Source organism: Schistocerca cancellata, chromosome 6 (genome assembly GCF_023864275.1).
Source record: "Schistocerca cancellata isolate TAMUIC-IGC-003103 chromosome 6, iqSchCanc2.1, whole genome shotgun sequence".
Lineage (NCBI taxonomy): Eukaryota > Metazoa > Arthropoda > Insecta > Orthoptera > Acrididae > Schistocerca > Schistocerca cancellata.
The window spans coordinates 648,853,486-648,878,562 of record NC_064631.1 but is presented as its reverse complement, the minus strand read 5'-3'; the positions used below and the strand labels follow the sequence as shown (position 1 = coordinate 648,878,562).

Here is a 25,077-nt window from a genome sequence, read left to right as displayed (position 1 = left end):
AAACATCATGAATTCCAAATAGAAGACACACACAAATAATGATTATGGAGTGGAGGGAACAACATTAAAACTCACAGATTAGTTGACTTTTAACTCAATCTGGACAGTGTTAACTAGTTATTAGGAGTGGGTAGTATACAGGTTAGTTACAAATGACTTAACTAGTTTTATTTATCTACTATAGCTCTGCATATTGATGTAATTTGTGGAGCTTTAATACCATACAAACAAACACAACAATGTCTGATTACAATTGCTGATTGTGTTCCTTCTTAATAATTTTACTGATTCAGCGTCCGTAATAAGTTTCTTTCAACAGACTGCATAGTTATTCATACTAGCTTGTTTATGGGTATTATTTAGAAATTTCGTACAAACATACGTATTAAAGTGGAACAATGCCTATTGACATTAACAGTCTAGAAGTAGGGTAAATTAGTATGTCAGAGCTGTTTGTAGTAGGTCTACAGGTCTATTAAAAAAAAAAAAAAAAAACCTTGGGTGAAGTTAGTTCGTGTGAAGACCACAAATTTCTTACCATCAACTACACTATGACTGATATCTCAATATCTCTGCCCCATGTCTAACAAATCACAAATGTTAAGATCAGTTGTTGTTGCTGTGGTCGTCTTCAGTCCTGAGTCTGGTTTGATGCAGCTCTCCATGCTACTCTATCCTGTGCAAGCTTCTTCATCTTCCAGTACTTACTGCAACCTACATCCTTCTGAATCTGCCTAGTGTGTTCATCTCTTGGTCTCCCTCTACGATTTTTACCCTCCACGCTACCCTCCAATGCTAAATTTGTGATCCCTTGATACCTCAGAACATGTCCTACCAATCCTACCAACCGGTCCCTTCTTCTTGTCAAGTTGTGCCACAAACTCCTCTCCTCCCCAATTCTATTCAATACCTCCTCATTAGTAATGTGATCTACCCATCTAACCTTCAGCGTTCTTCTGTAGCACCACATTTTGAAAGCTTCTATTCTCTTTTTGTCCAAACTATTTATCGTCCATGTTTCACTTCCATACATGGCTACACTCCATACAAATACTTTCAGAAACGACTTCCTGACACTTAAATCTATACTAGATGTTAACAAATTTCTCTTCTTCAGAAACACTTTCCTTGCCATTACCAGTCTACATTTTATATCCTCTCTACTTTGACCACCATCAGTCATTTTGCTCCCCAAATAGCAAAACGTTGTGACTCACCGATCATTCAAAGCGCCGCCGCGCAATTACGCGCGTCCTCTATGTGCGGCGCTGTCTGCCAGCCATGCAGCAGCTGCGCCACCTAAGCGGCCAGCTGAGCAGCGGCCGCTAGACTGGGACGCAGTGCTCATTCGAATGCTAACGTGTACACATGTCTTGCTTGTCAACTTACTCTGTGACTTATGTGCGTTGCGTCGTTCTGAAATATATGTGTTAAACTTGACGTTATAACAATTGGCGACGAGGTAGTGGATTTTTCCTTTTCACCGTTGACCCACAGGGTTCCATGGCTACTGTCGAGCAACTATTCCAAAATCTCCTTGAACAGCAAACGCTTCTAACAGCGGCGATTCGCGATTTCGTTGCGGCGTCAAATGCAGGGCGTTTCTCGTCATTGGCTATACCTCCTTTTTCTCCTTACGACGAGATGGCGGAAGACTGGTCTGATTATGAAAAACGTCTTCAACATCACTTCTTGGCATTTCATGTCACGGACGAACAACTATGTAAGTCTCTGTTCCTTTCCTGGATTTCACCTCAAATGTATCGGTTGCTGTCGCAATTCGCTCCTTTGAAAGATCCTGCACCTTTGTCCTTTGCTGAAATGTGCTCACTTCTGTCTGTCTATTTTCAAAAGCAAACGCATGTGGTAGCCTCTCGTGTTGCCTTTTATCGTTGTCAAAAACAGCCACATCAATCCTATCGCGCTTGGGCTGCTGAACTTCACGGCCTCAGTCGAAAGTGTCAATTTGTTACTGACATTCACAAAGAATCCTATGCCGATTCCATGGTACGGGATGCTATTATCCGGTCAGCACCCGACAAATAAGTTCAGCATCGTGCCCTTCGGTTGGCGAATCCGACTCTAGATGAAGTTCTCTCCATCGCGCAGTCTTTTGAAATTTCTCGCGTCGCTGGGGCGCAAATAGAGGCGTGGGCTGATGTCAAGGAAATACAACCTCTGTGCGCTGTTGACGACGCGTGCGGCGCGTCCCTGCCGGCCGACATGGCCACAGTGCGCTCCCACGTGCAGCCTCGGTCTAGCCGTCAACAACCCGCTAAGAAACTGCAGCAAAACCCCCGGCAACTTCCTTCATGTCCGCGGTGTTTTACGAAACATTCACATGAGGATTGTCCCCAACGTTAGGCTGTGTGTCACAATTGCAAAAAGAAACGTCGTGTGTCTTCCGTTTGCAAATCCGACCGCATACATGATGTTCATGAACATGACGCTGATTCTGATTCCGATTCCCTTTCAGGGAAGTTATTCCTCACTGTCCAAATCCTTGGTCGAGATGTTCGAAGCAAGTGGATACAGGTTCTGCTGCTACTATAATTAATACTCAGACGTATCTTCAGTTGGGTTCTCCACTCCTGTCACCTGTCACTCGGAAATAACGGACGTACAATAAACAGAAGATTTCTCTCTTGGGACAGTTTAATGCTGAGGTATCTTACAAATCCGTCATTCGCACTGTTCCCATATTTGTGGTCGACCAGAGCAATGCAGAAAATCTTTTTGGTTTCGATGCCTTTCGCGTTTTTGGGTTCTCCATAGATGACTCTGTCAATATTGTCTCTGATGCTATTCCTTATGCTCAACTGGATTCCTTGTCGACGACATTTTCGTCCCTTTTTTTCTCCTGGGTTAGGACGTGCAAATGACTTTGAAGCTCATATCACGCTCAAACCCCTGCTCGACCTAAGTTTTTTTGGGCTCGGCCCATGCCTGTGGCCCTTTGTGATCAGGTAAAACGGGAGTTGGATCGTCTCACTACTTCAGGGGTCTTGCTTCCTGTCACTTCCGGTGAGTGGTCCTCTCCTGTCGTTGCTAAGCCAAATGGTGATATTCGTCTCTGTGGTGATTTCAAAGCCACTGTAAATGCTCAATGCCTCATCGACACTTACCCTATGCCCCGTCATGAAGAACTGTTCACTAAACTTGCTGGAGGCCAGTATTTTTCTAAAATTGACCTGTCAGAAGCTTATCATCAACTTCCTCTCGACGCTGCTTCCCGGCAGTTTCTGGTCCTTAACACACCTTTCGGCATCTATCAATACCAACGCTTGCCATTCGGGGTTGCTAGCACCCCTGCTCTCTTTCAGCGATTCTTGGAACAATTATTGCTCCCTGTCCCTGGGTGTATCAATTACATGGACAACATTGTTGTCATTGGCTCCACCACTGAAGAACATCTTCAAAATCTCCGCACACTTTTTCATGTCTTACAGACTGCCAGTCTTTAGTGTAATCTTCAGAAATCACAATTTTTTCAGGCATCTATCACGTACTTGGGATTTCAACTCTCTCGGGATGGTATTCGTCCGCTTCAGCAAACTGTTGCTGCGATCGATGCCCTTTCTCGCCCTACATCTGTTCAGGAACTGCAGGCCTTCTTGGGGAAAATAGCATACTATCACAAGTTTTTACTGTCTGCGGCTTTGGTGGCTCAGCCGTTGCATCGCCTGTTGCATAAAAACGTGCCTTTTCACTGGTCCGCATCATGCGAAGCGGCTTTCCAGAAATTGAAGACTATGCTGAAACAGGCCCCGTGCCTGGCTACTTATCGACCTGGCCAACATCTTGTTCTTGCCACAGATGCCTCTCAATACAGGGTCGGTGCAGTCCTTGTGCACCGTTTTTCTGATGGTTCGGAACAAACCATTGCTTATGCCTCCAAAACGCTCACGGATGCCCAACAAAAGTATTCTCAAATTGAGAAAGAAGCTTTGGCCATTATTTATGCTCTTCATAAGTTTGGTGTTTTTCTCTATGGCTCAAAATGTAATCTTGTTACGGGTCACAAACCACTTGTTTCCTTGTTTCATCCATCAACGTCACTTCCCGACAAGGCTGCACACCACCTCCAGCGTTGGGCTCTTTACTTGTCTCATTTCAATTATGAGATTCATGTCCAGCCAACGGCTCAACATGCAAATGCTGATGCTCTGTCTCACCTTCCCATGGGTCCTGATCATGCATTCGATAGGGACGAACTTTTGTGTTTCTACCTGGATGTTGCCGAGCAGTGGGTTGTGGACGGGTTCCCCATCACTGGGGACAGGCTGGCGGCTGCTATGGGTTCTGACCCTACCCTCTCCCAGGTTTTACACTGTATTCAGAAGGGTTGGCCAGATCGCCTGTCCACTAAGACTTCTGATCCGTTGCGGAATTACTACGCTTTGCGCTACCGCCTCACGGCTAGGGATGGTGTTATCTTCCTCTCCACTGACAATGCTTCACCGCATGTTGTGGTACCTGCGTCTTTGCGTGCTTCGGTCTTGCGCCTCCTTCAGCAAGGGCACTGGGGTGTGTCTCGCACAAAAACTCTGGCACGCCGTCATGTGTACTGGCCTGGCATCGACTCTGAAATAGCACACATGGTTGCTGCCTGCGGCTCTTGTGCGTCCCAGGCTGCTGCCTTGAAGTCATCTTTGTCACCGTGGCCTTTGCCTGAGAAGTCTTGGGAGCGCATTCATGCTGACTTTGTGGGACCCTTTTTAGGTACTTATTGGCTCCTCGTGATTGACGCCTACTCTAACTTTCCTTTCATTGTCCGTTGCACGTCGCCTACCACCATGGCAACCACCAGTGCTCTCACCCGCATTTTTTCTTTGGAAGGCCTCCCCTCTACTCTTGTTACTGATAATGGTCCACAATTTGCCTCTTCTGAATTTGCGGATTTTTGTGCTCGTCATGGCATTATGCATGTCATGGCCCCGCCATTCCATCCACAATCCAACGGTGAGGCTGAACGACTGGTCCGCACATTTAAGCCTCAGATGCAGAAACTTCTGACTTCTTCTGCTGCTGATGATGCGCTTCTCCAGTTTCTGGCGTCTTACCGTTTCACCCCCATGGGCGACCACAGCCCGGCTGAGCTCTTACATGGCTGACAGCCCCGCATGCTACTTCATCTTCTGCGGCCTTCCACCTCACGGCTGCGAGTGCCTTCACTTGGCCGGTTCACCGCCGACGACCTCGTCTGAGTACGGGGATATGGCAGGCGGCCAAAATGGAGCCCGGGCCGCATCTTAAGACACCGTGGCAGACGCCTGTATGAAACCCAGATGGACACCGGTGTTGCAGTGCGTCATTCGGACCAGCTTCGGCCTCGTGTGCCAGCAACGCCTGTTCCGAATGCTGCTACACCACCTTTGGCTCTACCTGATGCTCGGGACCTTGGCATCTCTCAATACTCACAACGCAGCCCTCTCACCATCATCGCGATGCCAGCAGAAGAACGGATGCCACCAGGAGACGTGCCCATGCAGGAACCGGATGACCATCCTCTGTCAGAGCAAATCTACTCGCCTCCTCCTCCAACGGACGCCGACACATCGCCCATGTCTCCTGTCATATCAACTGGACTTGCCGCAATGGGCAGATTGGTGCATGGGGCCCCAGCAGATTCAACCCCTACGTCTCCTGTCATCTCGACCTGTTATCATCGGGGACACTTCCGTCCGTACGGGAAGCCTCCTCCTCGAGACTTTACGGTGAGTCAAACAACACCTATGGACGTTAGCCATCTCCAGGACACCTCCATCAAGACCAGTGCAACAATTTCAAAGGGGGGAAAAGTGTTGTGACTCGCCGATCATTCAAAGCGCCGCTGTGCAATTACGCGCATCCTCTATGTGCGGTGTTGTCTGCCAGCCATGCAGCAGCTGCACCACCTAAGCGGCCAGCCGAGCAGCAGCCGCTAGACTGGGACTCAGTGCTCATTCGAATGCTAATGTGTACACATGTCTTGCTTGTCAACTTACTCTATGACTTATATGTGTTGTGTCGTTCTGAAATATATGTGTTAAACTTGACGTTATAACACAAAACACCTTTACTACTTTAAGTGTCTCATTTCCTAATCTAATTCCCTCAGCATCATCCGACTTAATTCGACTACATTCCATTATCGTCGTTTTGCTTTTGTTGATGTTCATCTTATATCCTCCTTTCAGGACACTGTCCATTCCATTCAACTGCTCTTCTAAGTTCTTTGCTGTCTCTGACAGAATTACAATGTCATCGGTGAACCTCAATGTTTTTATTTCTTCTCCATGGATTTTAATACCTACTCCGAATTTTTCTTTTGTTTCCTTTACTGTTTGCTCAATATACAGATTGAATAACATTGGGGAGAGGCTACAACCCTGTCTCACTCCCTTCCCAACCACTGCTTCCCTTTCATGCCCCTCGACTCTTATAACTGCCATCTGGTTTCTGTACAAATTGTAAATAGCCTTTCGTTCCTAGTATTTTACCCATGCCACCTTTAGAATTTCTAAGAGAGTATTCCAGTCAACATTGTCAAAAGCTTTCTCTAAGTCCACAAATGCTAGAAATGTAGGTTTGCCTTTCCCTAATCTTTCTTCTAAGATAAGTCGTAGAGTCAGTATTGCCTCACGTGTTCCAATATTTCTATGGAATCCAAACTGATCTTCCCCGAGGTCACCTTCTACCAGTTTTTCCATTTGTCTGTAAAGAATTTGCGTGAGTATTTTGGAGCTGTGACTTATTAAACTGATAGTTCGGTATCATAGCCCCATTTCATCTTCATCTACATCCTCTTCCATTTCCATAATATTGTCCTCAAGTACATCGCCCTTGTATAGACCCTCTATATACTCCTTCCAACTTTCTGCTTTCCCTTCTTTGCTTATAACTGGGTTTTGCCTCTGAGCTCTTGATATTCATACAAGTGGTTCTCTTTTCTCTAAAGGTCTCTTTAATTTTCCTGTAAGCAGTATCTATCTAACCCCTAGTGAGATAAGCCTCTCCAACCTTAAATTTGTCCTCTAATCATCCGTGCTTAGCCAGTTTGCACTTCCTATCGATCTCATTTTTGAGACGTTTGTATTCCTTTTTGCCTGCTTCATTTACTGCATTTTTATATTTTCTCCTTTCATCAATTAAATTCAATATTTCTTCTGTTACCCAAGGATTTCTACTAGCCCTCGTCTTTTTACCTACTTGATCTTCTGCTGCCTTCACTACTTCATCCCTCAGAGCTACCCATTGTTCTTCTACTGTATTTCTTTCCCCCATTCGTGACAATTGTTCCCTTATGCTCTCCCTGAAACTCTGTACAACCTCTGGTTTAGTCAGTTTATCCAGGTCCCATCTCCTTAAATTCCCACCTTTTTGCAGTTTCTTCAGTTTTAATCTACAGTTCATAACCAACAGATTGCGGTCAGAGTCCAAATCTGACCCTGGAAATGTCTTACAATTTAAAACCTGGTTCCTAAATCTCTGTCTTACCTTTATATATAATAAGATCAGAGTACATCCTAATTGTAGGTCAAGTCCACATTGGCAGTCTCTTCCTATACAAGTGTCCTATAGCACTGTGTTTTCATGATGAAAAAGGAACCCTAAACTTTGAACTAGGAGATGAACAGATCTCATTAACTTTTAGTGTGCAGTTAACATGCTGCTTGAGAGTTATTTTGTGGTCTGGATTCACGTATTGTCTCTTTTCAATGAACCATCTGCAAAAAATGTTGTTTCAGCATTGAAGATGCATTTCACAATTTGTGTCAATTGCAAGCTTCAAGTTTTCTGCTTCAATCTATTGTGACACTGCCCAACATCACCATGCAAACTGACTACCTGGTGCAACATTACTGTTAAGTGCCTTGACACCACCACACAGATGGTGCTTATCATCACGAGCACATGTGGCAAGACCACGTCAGACTTCTGTATATAAGACAGCCCAGGGCCAGTCTGAGTCAACTGTAATGCAATTAGTAAAGTGTGTGCCGGTTGGCACATTGGTTTGGTTTATGGTGTCTACATTGTGCCCTCTGGTTATTATTACTGTGTGAACTGGACTTGAATTGAAATGCTTACTTAAAATAGATTGCAATGCTTTGGAAGTGTGACAGCTCGGGACATGCAATGCGTACAAGTCAGACTTTGAACTTTTGCAATTAGGCATGAGTGTTGTTTCTTCAACTGTTGAGGAACTACAATTACTACCACAAACTGCACAGAGTTATCATGAGCTAACAGCAGCAAAATTAAAGGCAGTGCAAGCAGTAGCGAGTGTAACAAGTACATCTTTTGTGACACCTGTGTTTATGGTTATCCCAGTATTTAATGAACAAAGTGAAGAGACCAAGACTTACTGCCAATGACTGCAGTTATATTTTATGGCTTGCCAAATTTCTGCCATGGAAAGACAAAAGGCTACGTTCTTGTCAGGAAACCCCAAACTGTATCACCTAAACCAAAACCTAGAGCTTACCTAATACAAAAGCTAGAGCCATTAATGAATCCAGCAGGACTTGAGTTGTCTAGAATATTTTCTTTATGGAAGCACATTTTTTGATGAAGAAACACATTACTGCTGCCCAGTTAGAATTCTGACAGCGCAAAAAGGGTCCGAATAAATCTTGTGCTGACCAAGTCACTGACCTACTGGGATTAAGTAAAAATTGCAATTTCAATTTTCTGCGAAGGCAGAACTATGCAGAAACTTTAATCATGAACGTTATTGTGCATCTTATCCTCCACTCTGAAGTGAGGAACAATGCACTGAGGAAATTGGATCTGTCCGAAGGAAGTAATGTGAATATTTCAAGCCTGTGAAACTAACTGTCCATGCAGCCCAGAGCTAGTTTTTGATGGAAAAAGATGTCATGGCAGATAGCTCTACAGAAGTGGTTGTAAGGACATCAAACCAGTTCTGATGGGGTCCTCACCTGCTCTGTGACCTACACCAGCAGTGATGGGCAATGTCAGCAGCAGCACGGTCGTCTGCCTTTAAACATTCAGTCCTTCATCACACATGCAGCATGTTCCCCCATCAACGAACAATACGCTACACATTCAGCAGAACGGGCTCCTGCTAGAGGTATGTTGTAGCAATTCCAATACAATCACACCTCAGTCTATGAACATGAACCAGTAGAGTAATAAAATTACACAAGTGCAGACTTCTCAGCACACAGCCTAGCAAATGTACCTACATGCATTTAGAGTTAAACACTCAGTGAAGTTACTCCTCGACACCATTTGCTTCTATGTCATTGCCTTCCAATCTGTATACTTGAGCTTGTTTCACTGCAGACAGCCAAGTCAATTCTTTGGGACTATGGAGATACACATGTGCCTTGCTATGAAAGTTTTTAGTTTTACTAACTCACAACCTAGTCACCCATCCAGTAAATTTTCTTGTGGTAGCTAATCCCAAAATGGATAATGTTTTTGGAATATACTTTTCCATGCTTTTGAATTCATGATTCTTGAAACAGTACATTCCACATAGTCCAAATGGCCTTGCACCGCTCTAAAGACTTTCTGCGAGAGATATATTCACTTTTCTCTTCTGGATTAGGGAGGGCAGCTGATTTCAAGGTTCATGTCACTCTTAAGGTGACACCTATCCTGCACTTTTTCTGAGCTCATCTGGTGTCCCTGGCTCTTAAAGGAGAAATGGATCAACTAACTAATGAAGAAGTGTTAATATCAATTCCTCCTAGTCAGTGGGCCACTCCAGTGGTAACAGTACACAAAGCTGACAGCACGTTAAGACTCTGTGGGGATTTTAAAGTAACATTAAGGAAAACTAAAGTGGAAACTTACCCCTTGCCAATCTCAAATAAATTCTTTGCAAAACTAAGCCATGCCAATTTATTTAGTACAACTGACCTCACAGAGACATATGTCCAAATTCCCTTGAATGCAGCGTCATGAACATACCCACTCCTCAACAAAGCACATGGTCTCTACCACTCTAAATGATGGGCCATTTGAGTCGCTATTGCCCAGTTTGGTATTAGCACACACAGGTTGGCTCTACTTCCTACAGGTTTGTGCTCTTCCCCTCTGGTGGCGAAAGTGTTTATAAGGCAGCAGGTAGCATGCGGAATTCACTGGTTGGAGCCATGAGAGGAAAGGCAGTCACTTGCTGAATCAGTAAGAGCTGTTCTGCAAGCTGTCAACAAGGTTTATGGGCTGGCCATACACATTGAGTAATTGCAGGCCTGCAGTAGTGTGGTGTCTGGAGGTGCTGCAGCCTGAGCTTCTGGCAGTGACTATAGCGTTTACACTCAAGTTTGAAGTATGAAATAAATGCATGTATGCTTCTGACTGAAACAGGTACTCTGTCCTGGTGTGGTTATAAACCATTTTCTAGTTAATATTAACAGATTGTGTGCCAACATAGTGATTTAAACTGTGTTATCAGATCTGACAATACATTCTCTCCTCTGGTTTGTACAGTTATAGACTACACATGATGGGAAGTTGTATGAGTACCTTTATCATCTGTGAATTTAATGCATATTTTGATGTTATTTTGTAACTGTAGCCTTGTAGGAGAGCACATGGTTGACATGTAGTCTGCTTGTTAACCATACACAAAATGTGCTATACTGTATGGCCATGCCAAGAATTTCTAGTTTCTTGTTATGTATTAACAGTCAGTTGTTTCATTGTAGCCTGTGACCTAAGGTACCATACCAACATCTATTCTGAGTGGAAACAGCTGAACTTCTGCCAAAGGAAAAAATCATTCCTAATAAATCTTGTTATTGTCATTATTCTCCTTAATTACTTGATTTGTTTTTCTTTTTAAATGGTTAATTGAAAAGTTAATATTCATCCTTCCATTTCAATGCTGTTTGACCTCAATGCCCTTCGTGGGTTACAAACAAGGCGACCTTGATTGAAGGCTGCAGCTTGGCAGAGTGGCTACATGGCTGTCCACATTGTACCTACTTGTGTGTGTTTCACTTGCTCCCAGCTCATGTCGTCGTTGAGGCCTGTTCCGACTGCAAGTTTGGCTGCTGTTTAGGCAACAGGACACTATCTCAGCTCTGGCAATGCCTTTGTACATTAATCAACTCAAATCACATGCCACTCAATGCACTATGGATGCTTGGACCATCAAACAACCACCAAAGATACAATTGGCAATGATCTCGCAAAAAAAAAAAAAAAAAAAAAAAAAAAAAAAAAAAAAAAAAAAAAAATCGAGTGATCCAGTGGAGTTCAAATTACTTCTCGCTGACAGACAACTAGGGTTGTCCAGAAAGTAATGCACCGCATTTTTTCTTCAGCAATTCTTTATTGAACATAATGAGAATTACACACACAAAAGAATGGTGTTTTGTCTACACCCCCTATTTTTCCACATAACCTCCATCCCATTCCATGGCCATCCTCCAGCATGAAACAAGGGGGTGTATGCACTGTCAGTATCAGTCCTTGTCCTGGTGGTGGAGCCAGTACTTTACTGTGTGAAATCACCTTCTCATTGCCCTCAAAATGTCTTCGATTGAATGGCACCTTTTAATGGCCCAAACAAGTGGAAGTTCGAGGGGGCAAGGTCAGGACTGTTAGATGGGACAGCTGTGGATGGTCTTCCGGACTGCTGCAAATTGTGGAGCTCCGACGAACCACCTTCTGATCACCCTCCATACCCAGTGACTAACTGTACTTCTGTCAATAGCAGATGCTCCATAGACATTGCAGAAATTGCCCACAATATCTTTCTCTGCAGTGAGAAATTCAATGATGGCACATTGCTTGTAACGTACATTACCTACATGTCCCATTTTGAAACTGCCCTGCAGCTACACTGTCTCGCTATCTGACATAAGCGACGGAAACTTGGCATGCTCACTCAGGAGACTTCAAATAATAAATGCGTAATGTTTCACATTCATAGCATTGTTTTTGGCTGAGGAAAAAAAACTTGTATTTGCTATTTGTCAACATAAACAGCACCCAAATATATCAGACAAAATGGTCATCACCAGTGCATTTCTAAAGTACAACACTGGCTGCAGCCATGGGCAGCCAACATGACCCGAATGTTTCCAGGCACTTACAAGAGTGCCATCACTGGCCCCAACCATGAGGGTGGTGACCTCTGACCAGCCATAACAAACATGCCCTGGGCTGGTGACAGCATTCCACTGGCAGGTGAGTCAACGTAACCTCAGCTGTGTTGGCAAAGTGTGCAACTGCACAAACATCCAAACGCTAAATACAGTCTGCAATAGGCGCAACGGATTGCCGCAGTTGCTTGTCACCTACAGTTTAAATACGTTCTAAGTGATAGTGGTGAACTCTATATGCTACATCACTTCCCAAATCAACACTTTCTGGCCGACACCGGCTCACAAGTATGCAGCATCCCAAGGGAGAATCGAGCAACAGAGATTCCTACACTGGCCACCCAACTACAGCCACAAACATTTTGCCTATAAAATGTTATGGGACTGTAACACACACCATAGGCCTTGGACTCATGAAAAATTTTCATGCCAGTTCTTGAGTGCAGATGTTTGCGAACCAATCTTGGGCACAGATTTCCTCCATCACTCTGATCTCTCCTCAGGTTTGGCATGAGGTACCCTTCATCAAACCAACAGCGGAGAATCAATAAAAGGTGTCATTGGTAGTTCACCTTTATATGCACAGCTGGCTTCATAGAGCATAACTCCACAAGCACCTTCCTTGTGCTCCACACACAACAACCATCTACAACTACTCAACAATAGCGCAAGCACCAGCTACTAAAGAACTAACTGCTCTTGTCAACTGTGTAAAACAGCGCAGAGCACGGCTTAGAATACCTCCACCACAGGCACACAACTCACCAAAAATTTAGCAGATTATGAATATGTCATGTTGTAAGACGATACTATCAGACCTATGCTGCCGCCACCATATCTGGGTCCTCACAGAATGCTAAAATGAGGAACCAATACCTTCAATATTTTGCTACATGGCAAGTCCACTATTGTTTCAGGTACCTGATTTAAACTTGCATGAATTTCCACGATACAATTGGCACAGTGGATGTGGGGAGTGACACCACCACCTGTGTCATGTTGAAGCACAACGAAACATCAGATATTTTGAACATGGACAACACATTCATAGTGACACCTGATGTGGGGCAATTCCAGTCAGACAACATAAAAGTAAAGCTGGTGGATGACTTCGCTGTGGTTGACAGATAACCCAAGGAACACCAAGTAGATAACTGTTTTATTTTTCGACAGTTCAATCACAGCTACTTACCACTGATGTCAAGCCAGCCATGATTACACCAAGATTATAGGCTGGATGGGCTCCTAACCATCACTGCTTCTAAGAAACAACACTTGTCTTCAAGAATTCATGCAGAGCCAGATGTAACTGTACCCACTACCTGATCACACCTCAGACCAGCACTACCCCACCACAGCTCGTTAAGGTCTGTGAAGACCAACATTCCTGGCATAGCTGCCCCATCTGATCTCCACCCAACCTCCGCCAAGATCACCTGCACTGAGACAGGTCGAGGATCACAACTTCATGTCCTTTCTATTACCTCTGACCAAGAAACGGTTCATCCTTGCCCTGTGAAGTAGCCAGCCATGGTATGGTTGGTGACGTGCACATTTGCAAAAACAATGTTGGTAGCTGTGCCCTCTGATGATGCCTCCCCACAGTGCCCCACACTCCTGGAAAGGGGGGGGGCGCGGGGGGGGGGGGGCAGCGGCTTTTATGATGACCTCACAATTGATAATGCAAATGCCAGTGAAGAAGACTTTTTGGACACAAGGTTGTGCTCCTGCACCACAAGTATCTTTAACATTTTTATTTCATTGCAAACAACTGTCTAGTGTGTACAGATTTGAGTTGCACCTCCCTGTGGTTAATAAAGTGTATTATAACAGCATCAATCTGCTCTCTGCATTGCACTAGAAGTATTTCCTCATGGAAATTCCACATATATTTTCATCAAACTAGATAAGGATGTAGTAGTGTCATATCACAATATGGAATTAGAAACAGTTCTGGAGAGAAGAAAGTAGAAGAATTATGACTCAGGTTTAGAATAATAGTAGGCCATGTTATTGATAAATATGTACCTAGTAGAAAAGTTAATGATGAGAGGTAGCGTGTATGGTATACAAGCACTCTAAAGGAGAATTGACTACTACATAATAGGTGTAAAATAAAAAATATCACTAGAGATAAGGAGATGCTGAATGGAATGGAACACATCTGGCTGCAAAAGGGGCAATGTGTGAATCCTTCAATAACAGTTGAAGCTGATTTTGTTGAAGTATACCTCACAGAACCCAAGGAAATTCTGCTCATATATAAGGGCTATTAGTAGCACAAAAGTTAGTGTCCAGTCCCTCATCCATGAGACAGGAACTGGAATTGAGAATAGCAAAGCTCAGGTTTCAAATGTTTCTTTACAAATGAAGTTAGTAGAGTTGAGAAAAGCTGAAACTGCTAAAATTTAAAAAACTGGACCAAATTAATGATTGAGTAAGCCCTTCTTTAACAATAATCTGCTGCAGATTGCTTGAACAAAAAACCATGTCCAGTAGTTGGAAGTGTTGTATCCTCACCAATGGATGTAACAGGAGCTGATACGCTGAGACAGTTTCCAACTGGTATCCCGGGCAAGTTGGTAGGTTGGTTTAAAAGGGGGGGGGGGGGAAGTGATCAAACTGCGAGGTCATCAGTCCCCCGGGCAGGGCTTTGACGTTCGCCGCCAACCATCATGAGCGTGGCCCAATCAGCAATCTCCATGCCATCATCAATGAAATGGACTTCCATGTTATGATAAGTGGCGGCCATAGGCAGCAACAGACAGTTCATTTTTAACGTTGGTGTATGACAGTTCTAGTACAGAGTTCCAGGGTTGTAGCCCGTAGCTACGGTTCTTAGTGGAGATCAGCCTGCGTGACTGTCTACAAGTGGAGTCACCTATAGCCTTCACATAGGGACTACAGTGATTGACAATGTGGTGCCCAGGAAGGACACAGTGTTGTTGACACTGTATTCGGTAATGCACACCTTGACAGGCCACTGATTAGTTGTATCTGTCCGCAACCACATCCAATGAGGTGCGGTACAACTTAAGTTCCGTATTGCAGGACAATAATGTGTATGTTTGTGTGTCACTAATTTGTTTACACTTTCACAGTTCCTCTGTCTACCACGAAGCATATAAACCTAATACGATGTGTGCGAGCCTTTCTACCCAGATGACCCGTACGTATCGGAAAAAAAAAACACGGGTCACCTATGTCTACAAAAAGGGTAGCCACAAGGATTGTAATGTCGATGCCAATACTTTGTGTTGTCAGTGTATGGGACAGTGCTCGAGACTATGAATTAATGAATATTTTTCCAGAAATGACTTTTAACTGAGAAAAGACTTATTATTATATTGTGACTTATTATTATACTATGAAATAACAACAATATGTTTTACTATTTTGTAATCATTTTCCTACGAAGAATAACCATATTACAGAAGATAATACCAAAAAGAGTGTACTGGCATTGTATTGTCTGTGGAATTTTTCCTTCTTCTGTTCTTCTTCTCTATGATGTATGAAGCGGATGAGATCAAAGATAAGCTGAGGTCTGTTCTTTTAAATATTGTAAAAGGTAGTAATAAGTTAACAAAGGAAAAATATAATGTAAAATTTACTGAACGGAATTCTAGTGTTCGGCCATTTATTTGTAACTAAATAACCAATTATGAATGTTTTAAGTTTTGTGTCCGCAACAGTTCAGACTATGCTTTGTTTGCCCCATTATGTGAATGTACGAAGCGGCAATTTTAAACTTCAGACATAATCAGACACTAATTCTTTTGATCATTATTACAATATTTGATCCCCGAGGACAAGAACCCGTAGGAATTTATTATTTTTCTACTGCAAAAGTGAAAATAACATTCAGTAGAACAATTTTAGACTTTACGTAAATGAAATAATTTTATGACTGGTGTGTAAGATTAATTTTTCCCAAACTAATTCATCAGTGACTTTAAATAAAAATATTTACGACACCAGTGTTATGGATAGAGGTTGTGGTGCAATATATTAGTTAATTGGTGCATACATTTTAATGTCAAGTAGAGAATTACTGAAACTCGTTATAGTCAGGCTCAGCAGCACATAAATAAGAAATAACAGAGTTTATTTACATCTTTCAAACAATACTGTTATTCTTGCTACTACATTTTCATACATTTTACAATAACACGTACACACCACTACAACAACATTAAATAGAACCCCATTACCCATTACAGGATCCACAAAACAACCATCCAATAACCTTGACATCCATTTGTTTTATGTCTAAGAACATATTCCAAGCTCAAAAATAAGGAGGCATCTCAAACAGAATGACCTTCCCCTGCCAATCACTGTGGATTCCGAAAACATTGACCATGTGAAATGCAACTCTCACTTTTCTCAAATGACATCCTGAAAGCCATAGATCAATGCAATCATGTAGATGGAGTATTTCTCAATTTCTGAAAAGCACTTGCATCAGTACCACACTAGACTTCTTATCAGTATAGTTGTATGATATCAGTATAGTTGTATGAGGTAACAAGATAAATTTGTTATTGGTCTGAGTACTTTTTGTAGAAAAAACACAGTATTTTCTTGGATGGAGAATCATGTAGAAGTACCTTTGGGTGTGCATTGGAAGTGTGTTGGGACCCTTGCTGTTCACATTGTGTATTAACAACCTTTCACATGATGTTAATAGCAACCTCAGAATTTTCGCAGATGATGCAGTTACCTGGAAAAGCTGCACTTATATTCAGTCAGATCCTCATAAGATTTCTAAGTAATGTAAAGATTGGCAATTTACTTAAATGTTCAGAGGTATAAAGTTGTGCACTTCACAAAATGTAGAAATATGGTATCCTATGACTGCAACATCAATGGGTCACAATTGGAATCAGTTAACTTGCACAAATACTTGGCTGTAACAATTTGTAGAGACATGAAATGGCATAATTAAATGGGCTCCATCATAGGTAAAGCAAGTGGCATACTTCAGCTTACTGACAGAACACCAGGAAAATGGAATCATTCTACAGAGGAGATTGATTACAAACCTCTTGTGCAACTCATCCTAGAACATTGCTTGAGTGTGTGGGACTGCAACCAGATAGGATGAGGAGGGGATATGAAGGTACAGAATCATGAGGACAAGATTGGATTAATTATAGTGCACACACAGTAATTTAAACAGCCAATCTTCCCACATTCCATACATGAATGAAATGCATAGGTGCCCTAACAAATGGTACAGTGTGAAATACCGTCTGCCATACACTTCACGGTGGTTTGCAGAGAATGGATACAGATGTAGGTGTAGATTTTCGTTGAACCATACAGATTAAGTGAAAATATCAACACAAATTTTACATTTTCGTGATAGGTGGCTACCATAGAGTTCAGTTTAATTTAAATGTTAGTTGATAGCAGTAATACAAATTTTAGAGCAGAATAGGCTTGTTATTGTGTTTTATTGCGAATATTGTTGTTTTGTGGTTGGTAGGATCCACAGAGTTTAATTTAAGTATTAGATTACATGAAGAAAAAGATCCCAATTTCACAATGAAATCAGTTTTTTTTTTTGTATTTATTAATGTTATGTTGTTTGTGGGTTCAGTTCAGCCACATCAGTTAATCAAAGACAGAAATACCAATCTTGTGGTCTATTTCAGAGGCATTATTCGGTGAAAGGCATTTTTTCCCCCACCCAACAGATAGAAAGGTTTAGACGTGTTTTAGTGTGCTCGGCGATTTTTGATTATTATAAAAAATGGAGCAAAGGATTTGAATCAAATTTTGTGTGAAAAATGGGATCAAGTGCTCTAGAACACCTGAAATGTTGACAGTGGCACACAGTGAGTCTACTCTAAGAGAGAAAAAAAAAAAAATATGTTCACAAGTGGTACAAGCTGGAAGATGGCAGAGAAGATGCCAATGATGGACCTCACTCTGGACGCACCAGCACATCAACAACAGATGATAACATCGAAAATGTGAAGAAAATTGTTTTGGAAAATCGTTGAATTACCATAAGAGAAGTTGATGAGGATATTGGCATATCGATATGCTAGTGTCATGCATTTTTTTCAGATGTTCTGGGCACGAGACACGTGTCAGCAAAGTTTGTTCCACAACTTCTCAATTTTGATCAGAACAGCCCCATGAGCATTGCTCAGGAGCTCTTGAATGACGTCAATGATGATCCCGATTTGCTCAACAGTGTCATGGTGACGAAACATCGTTTTAGGGTTATGATCTCGAAACCAAAGCTCAATTATCCCAATGGGAGCATCCCGGACAGCCAAAACCGAAAAAAAGCACGTCAAGTCTGATCAAATGTCAAAGTTTTGCTCACTGTTTCTTTCAATTACCATGGCATAGTGCATTATGAATTTTTGCCTCAAGGTCATATGGTCAATAAGGAGTATTACGTTGATGTTATGCACTGTTTGCAAGAAGCAATGCACAAAAAACATCCACAAGTAGTGAAAAACAATTCATGATTTTTGCATCATGACAATGCACCTGCTCATTCATCGTTGCTTGTGAGAGGTATTTTGGCAAAAAACAACATGACCATCATGCCTCAGTCACCATATTCACTGGATTTGGCCCCCTGCGACTTTATCCTGCTCCCAAAACTGATGAGACGTATGAAAAGACAAAGATTTTCAATGAATGAAGAAATAAAAACTGCATCGCTGGAAGTACTTCAAGGCTGTACCAAAAAGTGCTTATGAGAAGTGCTTTGAGGATTGGAAGAAGTGTTGGCGCAAGTGTATTGTATCTGAGGGGGATTACTTTGATGGGGACAACATGAATATTGATGAAGAAATAAATATTTTTTCATAAAAATATAAAGTCACTTTACCTCGCATATATATTTTTTGAGAGACCAATCTCCGAATACCCGGACTAATGAACAGGGGTCGACAAGAGGTCCACAAACATACACCACTTATTACCCAAACTGGCCGTTTCTGAGCCAGAAATACACTAAGAAAGTGAGAAGAGTTACCCAAAAATATAATCCCATACATCATAAGGGAATGAAAATAAGTAAACAATGTTTCAAATTGAACTATCACTTACTTTAGACACTGTTCTAATAGTAAAAATGGCAGCATAAAGTCTTTCAACAAGATCCTGAACGTAGGGTTTCCACGACTGTTTACTACCTGTCTGAGTATCTATAAATTTGAATTGTTAAGGCTCACTAACCACAGGCCAATTCTGTACAATTAAAACATCAGGTTTTGTTGAATTGTGTGTTAGAAACTTCTACAAGCCATGAACGTATGTCTTGAACTGTACTATTTGAAACAGTGCCAATGTTGCACACATCCTCCTTTGCTACCAAGTTAGTGCTGTCCGCAAACAGAAACCTGTAATTCTACAAGGCATACCATTTATATAAGTAAGGAACAGGAGTGCCCCAGCACTGATCCCTGGGGCACACCACCATTTAACTGTGCCCCACTACTCCCCCCCCCCTCCCCTACCCTCAGAGTAACCTGCAGCACTTCACTGTCCGCCACCCCCACCATACTATCCCTCCACCTCTCCACTCCAGCCTCCTCCTTACCCCCACCCAGTCACCACTCCCGTCATGCACCGGTTCTGCTGCTCGCACTGGTTTCAGTTGCCTGAAGCTGCAGTCGTGTGATGTATGAGTTTGTTTGTTTGTTTGTGTGCGTGTGTGTGTGTGTGTGTGTGTGTGTGTGTTTTGTTGACAAAGGCCTTAACAGCCAAGAGCTATAATTGTGAGAGTCTTTTTGTTGTGCCTATCTGTGACTCAGCATCTCTGCTATATGGTGAGTAGCAACTTCCCTTCTCATAATATTGTTACATTCCATCATGGATTTTCCATTGTTTTGAAGCATTACATTTGTCATCTATTGAATCAGCACTATAAATATCCTGCCACTCTTGCTCCTTAATGGGGTTTAAAAAACACTCTACTGCTGTTAGATTATCGTTTCTACATAGTTTGTAATCATGGATAACATTTGTTTGAGTACAAAAACCTTTTAATGTTAAAAATTGTGCACAAGGGTCTGAAATGCCATTCAGGCTTTCAGTAACAGAATGCCCATCTAGTAATGAAGAATGAATTAAAATATGGTCTATGATTGTGCAAATGTTCCCCTGCACCCCAGATGGAAAAAAATACTGTCTGCATCAGATCACATGAATTTACGAGATCTTCCAACATCCTTTTTCTTGCATAATCACATACAAAATTAATACTGAAGTTATAACATACAATTAAATTTTGGTACTTCTATAAAGTGAACCAAGAACCCTCTCTACCCTGAGCAGAAATGCCCTGAGCAGAAAGTCCGAGCTATGAGACATATAAATAACAACAATTGCAAGTTTAGTTTCACTAACTTCAGGTGCCCCTGCACAACATTCCAATGCCTGTTCAGTGCAGTGCTTTGACACATCTATGGATGCAAATGTAATACTGCTTTTTATGTGCATGGCCACTTCCCCCAATAACTACAATCTCTTTTTGGGCAGAATTGTGGAAGGAAACAAACTTTATTAGGAAAAACACAAATGCAAACTTCAAGTCATTTAAGTAAACCCAAGTAAACCTACATTAAGATATTCAGGTGAGGACAAGACCCTTCCACCTCATGCATAAATATAAGCTTGCTAATTTTATTAGTCACCATAGATATAACCAAGCCTTGTACAGTTTCTGTTATGACTGGTGGCCATTTAGTTACTTAAAATTCAACAATGGAAAATCCAGAATGGAGTATAGAAATGTTCTGAAAAGGACAGTTGCTACTCACCATACAGCAGTGATGAGTCGCAGATAGGCGCAGCAAAAAGACTGTCACAAAAGTAACTTTTGACCAACAAGGCCTTTGTTGAAGATAGAACATACACACATAAACTCAAGCAAATGCAACTCACAAACATATAACCAGTCTCTGGCTGCTGAGGTCAGCAACTATCCATTTCATAATATTGTTACATTCAGTTAGTTAGTTGGTTACATGTTCCATGGATCATTTTGTACGATCAATCATAATGATGTGGAACAAGTCATTCTATAATCGCATCGCAAAATAATCTGTACATATGTTTACATTTTGAAGATTTCAAAGTTTTTTTTTAATATTACAAAAAGAAAAAAAAAAAAAAAAAAAAAGATATACAGATGTGAGTTAGTAATTCCTACCTGCCACCTTTTACACATAACTGTAACAGAAATTTTTCTATGGAATAGTTGTCAAGGAAAAACTTTCTCAGGTTATTTTCAAAGTTTACTTTCCTGTCTGCAAGACATTTTATATCACCGGGTAACTGATCAAAAATTTTTGTTGCAGCATTGTGCACCCTTAATGTGGGGTAATTAATGTCATTTTTGCTTCTGGTATTATAATTATGTATATAACTGTTCCTTTTTGAACAGCAGTGGATAATATACAACAAACTTCATGAGGGAATAAATATACTGCGAAGTGCCAGTCAGAATACCCAACTCCTTAAACAGATGTCCACAACATAATTGTGGGTGAGCACCACATATTATTCTAACAGTATGTTTTTGTGCAACAAAGACTTTCTTTCTTAAAGGTGAGTTACCCCAGAACATTATTCCTTACGGTATTACTGAATGAAAATATGCAAAATATGTCAATTTACTGAACTGTCTGTCCTGCAACGATTCTAAGTGCAAATGTGGCTGAACTAAGTTGTTTTGGAAGTTCCATAATGGGTTTTTTCCATGTCAAATCAACAGAGGGTATAACCTCACTATCTCAGACTTTCTTGAAATTTGGCACAGGTGTACCATTGGTATACACTTAGGAAAATATGAAATTTTTCATAAAAATGTCAACTCGTTCCTGAATTAGAACTATAAAGTTATCATAAATGGGACCAAAAACAAGGAATGGCAGTTTTTAGAATTGCTGCAGAAGATTTCCTAATTGAACTACGGACATGGGATAGATACAATTTCACAGCATTTTCCACACCATTTTGTGTGCCATACAATAATATTTAATGTAAGAAAATGCTTTCCAAAGCAAAATTTTAATTTAACCTTTTTCATAAAGTACATATTTTAAAATTTCCAAATGTATTCCTTGAGGAGCTAAAATTGTTGTAAACCACGGGTGAAAATATAAATTAGGGATGATAATTCCTCCATTAGTATAAAAAAAAATAAGACTGAAGCTCTATTTTGTATAATTCAACTGTGTACTCATGTTGAAATACTCATTCTCACATCAGAGCAGCCCTTCCAGAATGGATATATTCTAAGTTGTCTGTGTCTAATAAGTTAGTTGCTTGTGAACTTGTATTGAAGATCAAGATTACTTATTGTTTAGGTCAAATATACAGTGCTTCAGTAAAACAAGGTGTTATTGGAAGCTATAAAGTGACTTAAAGTCAATCATTAAAATGTAAAAGTTACTGGCTGATTTTTAACAAGTGATTTTCTACTTTAAAAGTGTGTTTGTGTGGTCGGTCCCCCCCCCCCCCCCCCTCTCCTCAAGATGTAATCTGACACATAGTCCCTAAAGATGGAAGCAGACCTAATGTGAATACAGTATTGCAATTCATTACAGAAAACAAATCACTTTGTTAGAGAAAGAAGAAAGCTCAGAAATGTAGAAATGTCACACCATGGATGTCTGTATTGTATTTACAAACAGTCAGTGGTTCAAAAAACTGAGATATATGTAGGAAGAAAATTACTATGTTAAAAAATGCACAGTCCTTAAGTGACAAAAATGTTGACTGATCATTCTCACTCAGAAACATTATTGCACAGTGATACTGAATTTATAACTACTTCAGAGGTTGTTCAGTCACTTGGGCGAGTCTCCTGTTGCTAACAGAAAAATGAAATACAAGAAATATTGTACACTGAAAGTAAGAAAAATTTTGTCTATGAAATGTAAACATTTTCTGCTTTGCTGACAGTTTGTCATCAGAAAAAGATAGCAATGATGAGAAACGAAGTTGTAAAAAATCTGAAAAACAAGATTTCCAGTTGTACAAGTAGGAGGAAAAGGCTAATGCTTCTAACATGTTTACCAGATAACTGGAGCTTTAGAAAGACAGTGCATGAATATAATGTGTCAAACTATATGGCCAAGCAGTTAATACAGAAGTCTTAAAGAAAAAGGCTTTTTGGAAGGTCCAAATTTAAAACAAGTGAAAAGCTTGCCAATAGAGACAGTGGGGATTGTACAGTCATTTTATGAAGATGATGTGGCTAGTAGGGCAATGCCAGGTCTTAAAGACTGTGCAACAGGTACTAAATTAGATAGAAGTGAATCAAAGATTTTGAAAAGGCTCATATTGTTTAACATTAAAGCAGCATATAAAAATTTTAAAGACAAGTTTTACATCATTAAAACAGATTTGGGAAATACGGAAGCGTCCGATCCCGCCCGTCTGCTTTGACCCATGACATCACAAATATGGCGGAAACAAAAACACACACTTTCCACAAGAAGCATAATGACACTAACGGGACAAGTGCGGGAAATGGGGTGTTTTGGGTGGGGGGAAAACTAAATATAAATAAATTTAGATGCCTTGCGTAGCTACAACGTGTAAGTGAAGACAGCCATGCATGAATACCCACCCACCTCCCCAGGGGGTTGTAACCCCTGCAACCCATAGAAGATAAAGATGTTTCAGTAGCCGATTAGTGTTTTTTGTCTTTAAAAAAAAAAAAATCTCACGGGATAGAACGAACAGATCAGAAAGATAAATATAATAAACTAAAACAGAAATTGGAGACAGACAATTAAAATAAGTAATACGTGTTTTTAAATTAAAAAAAAAAATCTCACGAGATAGAACGAACAGATCAGAAAAGTAAATAAAATAAGATAAAACAGAACTGGAGACAGCCACACACAAACCAAACTCCGCGCCGTCATGACGTCACACACAACACCCTTACGTCACGGGTCAAAGCCGACGTGTGGGATCGGACGCTTCTGTCGACCCCAGATTTGTCGTGTCATTGAAAATGTCTGATTCCACTCATCTGCTTTGACCCGTGACATACGGTGGTATTTTGTTTGATGTCACTATTAAACAGTGTTTTTGAGTTTGTTCGTGTTTGTAGATGTCGTCTTCTTGTATTTAATGGCACCCTCTAGTGTTGGATGTTGACGTGTTGAGTTCATTGTGTGGTATTGGGTTTATTTGAGTCTTGGTTATCACTGTGGTAAATGTGGGTTTATTTGAGTCTCGATAGTCAATGCTGTAATGTGGATTTGGAAGTGTTTGCTGTGTTTTCAGTCAGTTGTTGTTATTTTTTTCCACTTTGTTTATGTGTGTGGTGTTTTCATTAGGTGTGGTTAGTTTGGTGTCCGTTGTTGCATTTTTTCTTTTTCTCTCCCCTCAACCCCCCTGCCACCCTTGTGCATGGGTGGCAGGGGGCAACCATGGTGATTTTTGTAGGTAAGTAATTTTTGTTTTAGATTTATCCTTTAGTAATTCTAATGTTTTGTCTGTTTTATATTTATAGTATTTCAGTCGTGTTTTAATTGATCTAGACAATATGGCGTTTTTTGGGTTTTCAAGTCGTTGAGGTTTCAGTTTGAGTGGCATTCTGTGACTTATGTAGGACTGTGAAGTTTTTGGTTGTGGATTTTATATTTGTGGTTTGCCGGTCTATATAAAGAGGTGAATTTGAGCAGTATAAGTCAAGTGAAATGTCTGATTGCATTTTTCGAAGTTGCAGATGTTGGTTTTATGGTACTGAGGGCTTCATTTGATCTATATAGGTCAAGGGAAATGTCCAATTCCGCTTTTCGGAATCGCTGATGTTGGTCTTTTTGTATCACATACTTAGTCTGAGCTATACAGGTCAAGTGAAATATACGATTCCGGGTGGTTTTGAAGTTGTAGCATTATGTTCTAAGTTGAGTTTAGCTTGTCCCCACCCTAAACTCCCTATTTCCTGCAGTTATCTTACTAGTTTCATTTTAGTGTTGGAGTGAGACGTTCTTGTGTCATT

At 41.1% G+C, this 25,077-nt stretch overlaps 1 protein-coding gene across 1 annotated transcript in view; it reads right to left on the bottom strand.

Moving 5' to 3' along the window:
- Window positions 1-25,077, bottom strand: part of LOC126191439 (nuclear receptor 2C2-associated protein) — a 60,117-nt gene that overhangs the window by 28,500 nt on the left and 6,540 nt on the right. The window lies entirely within an intron of this gene.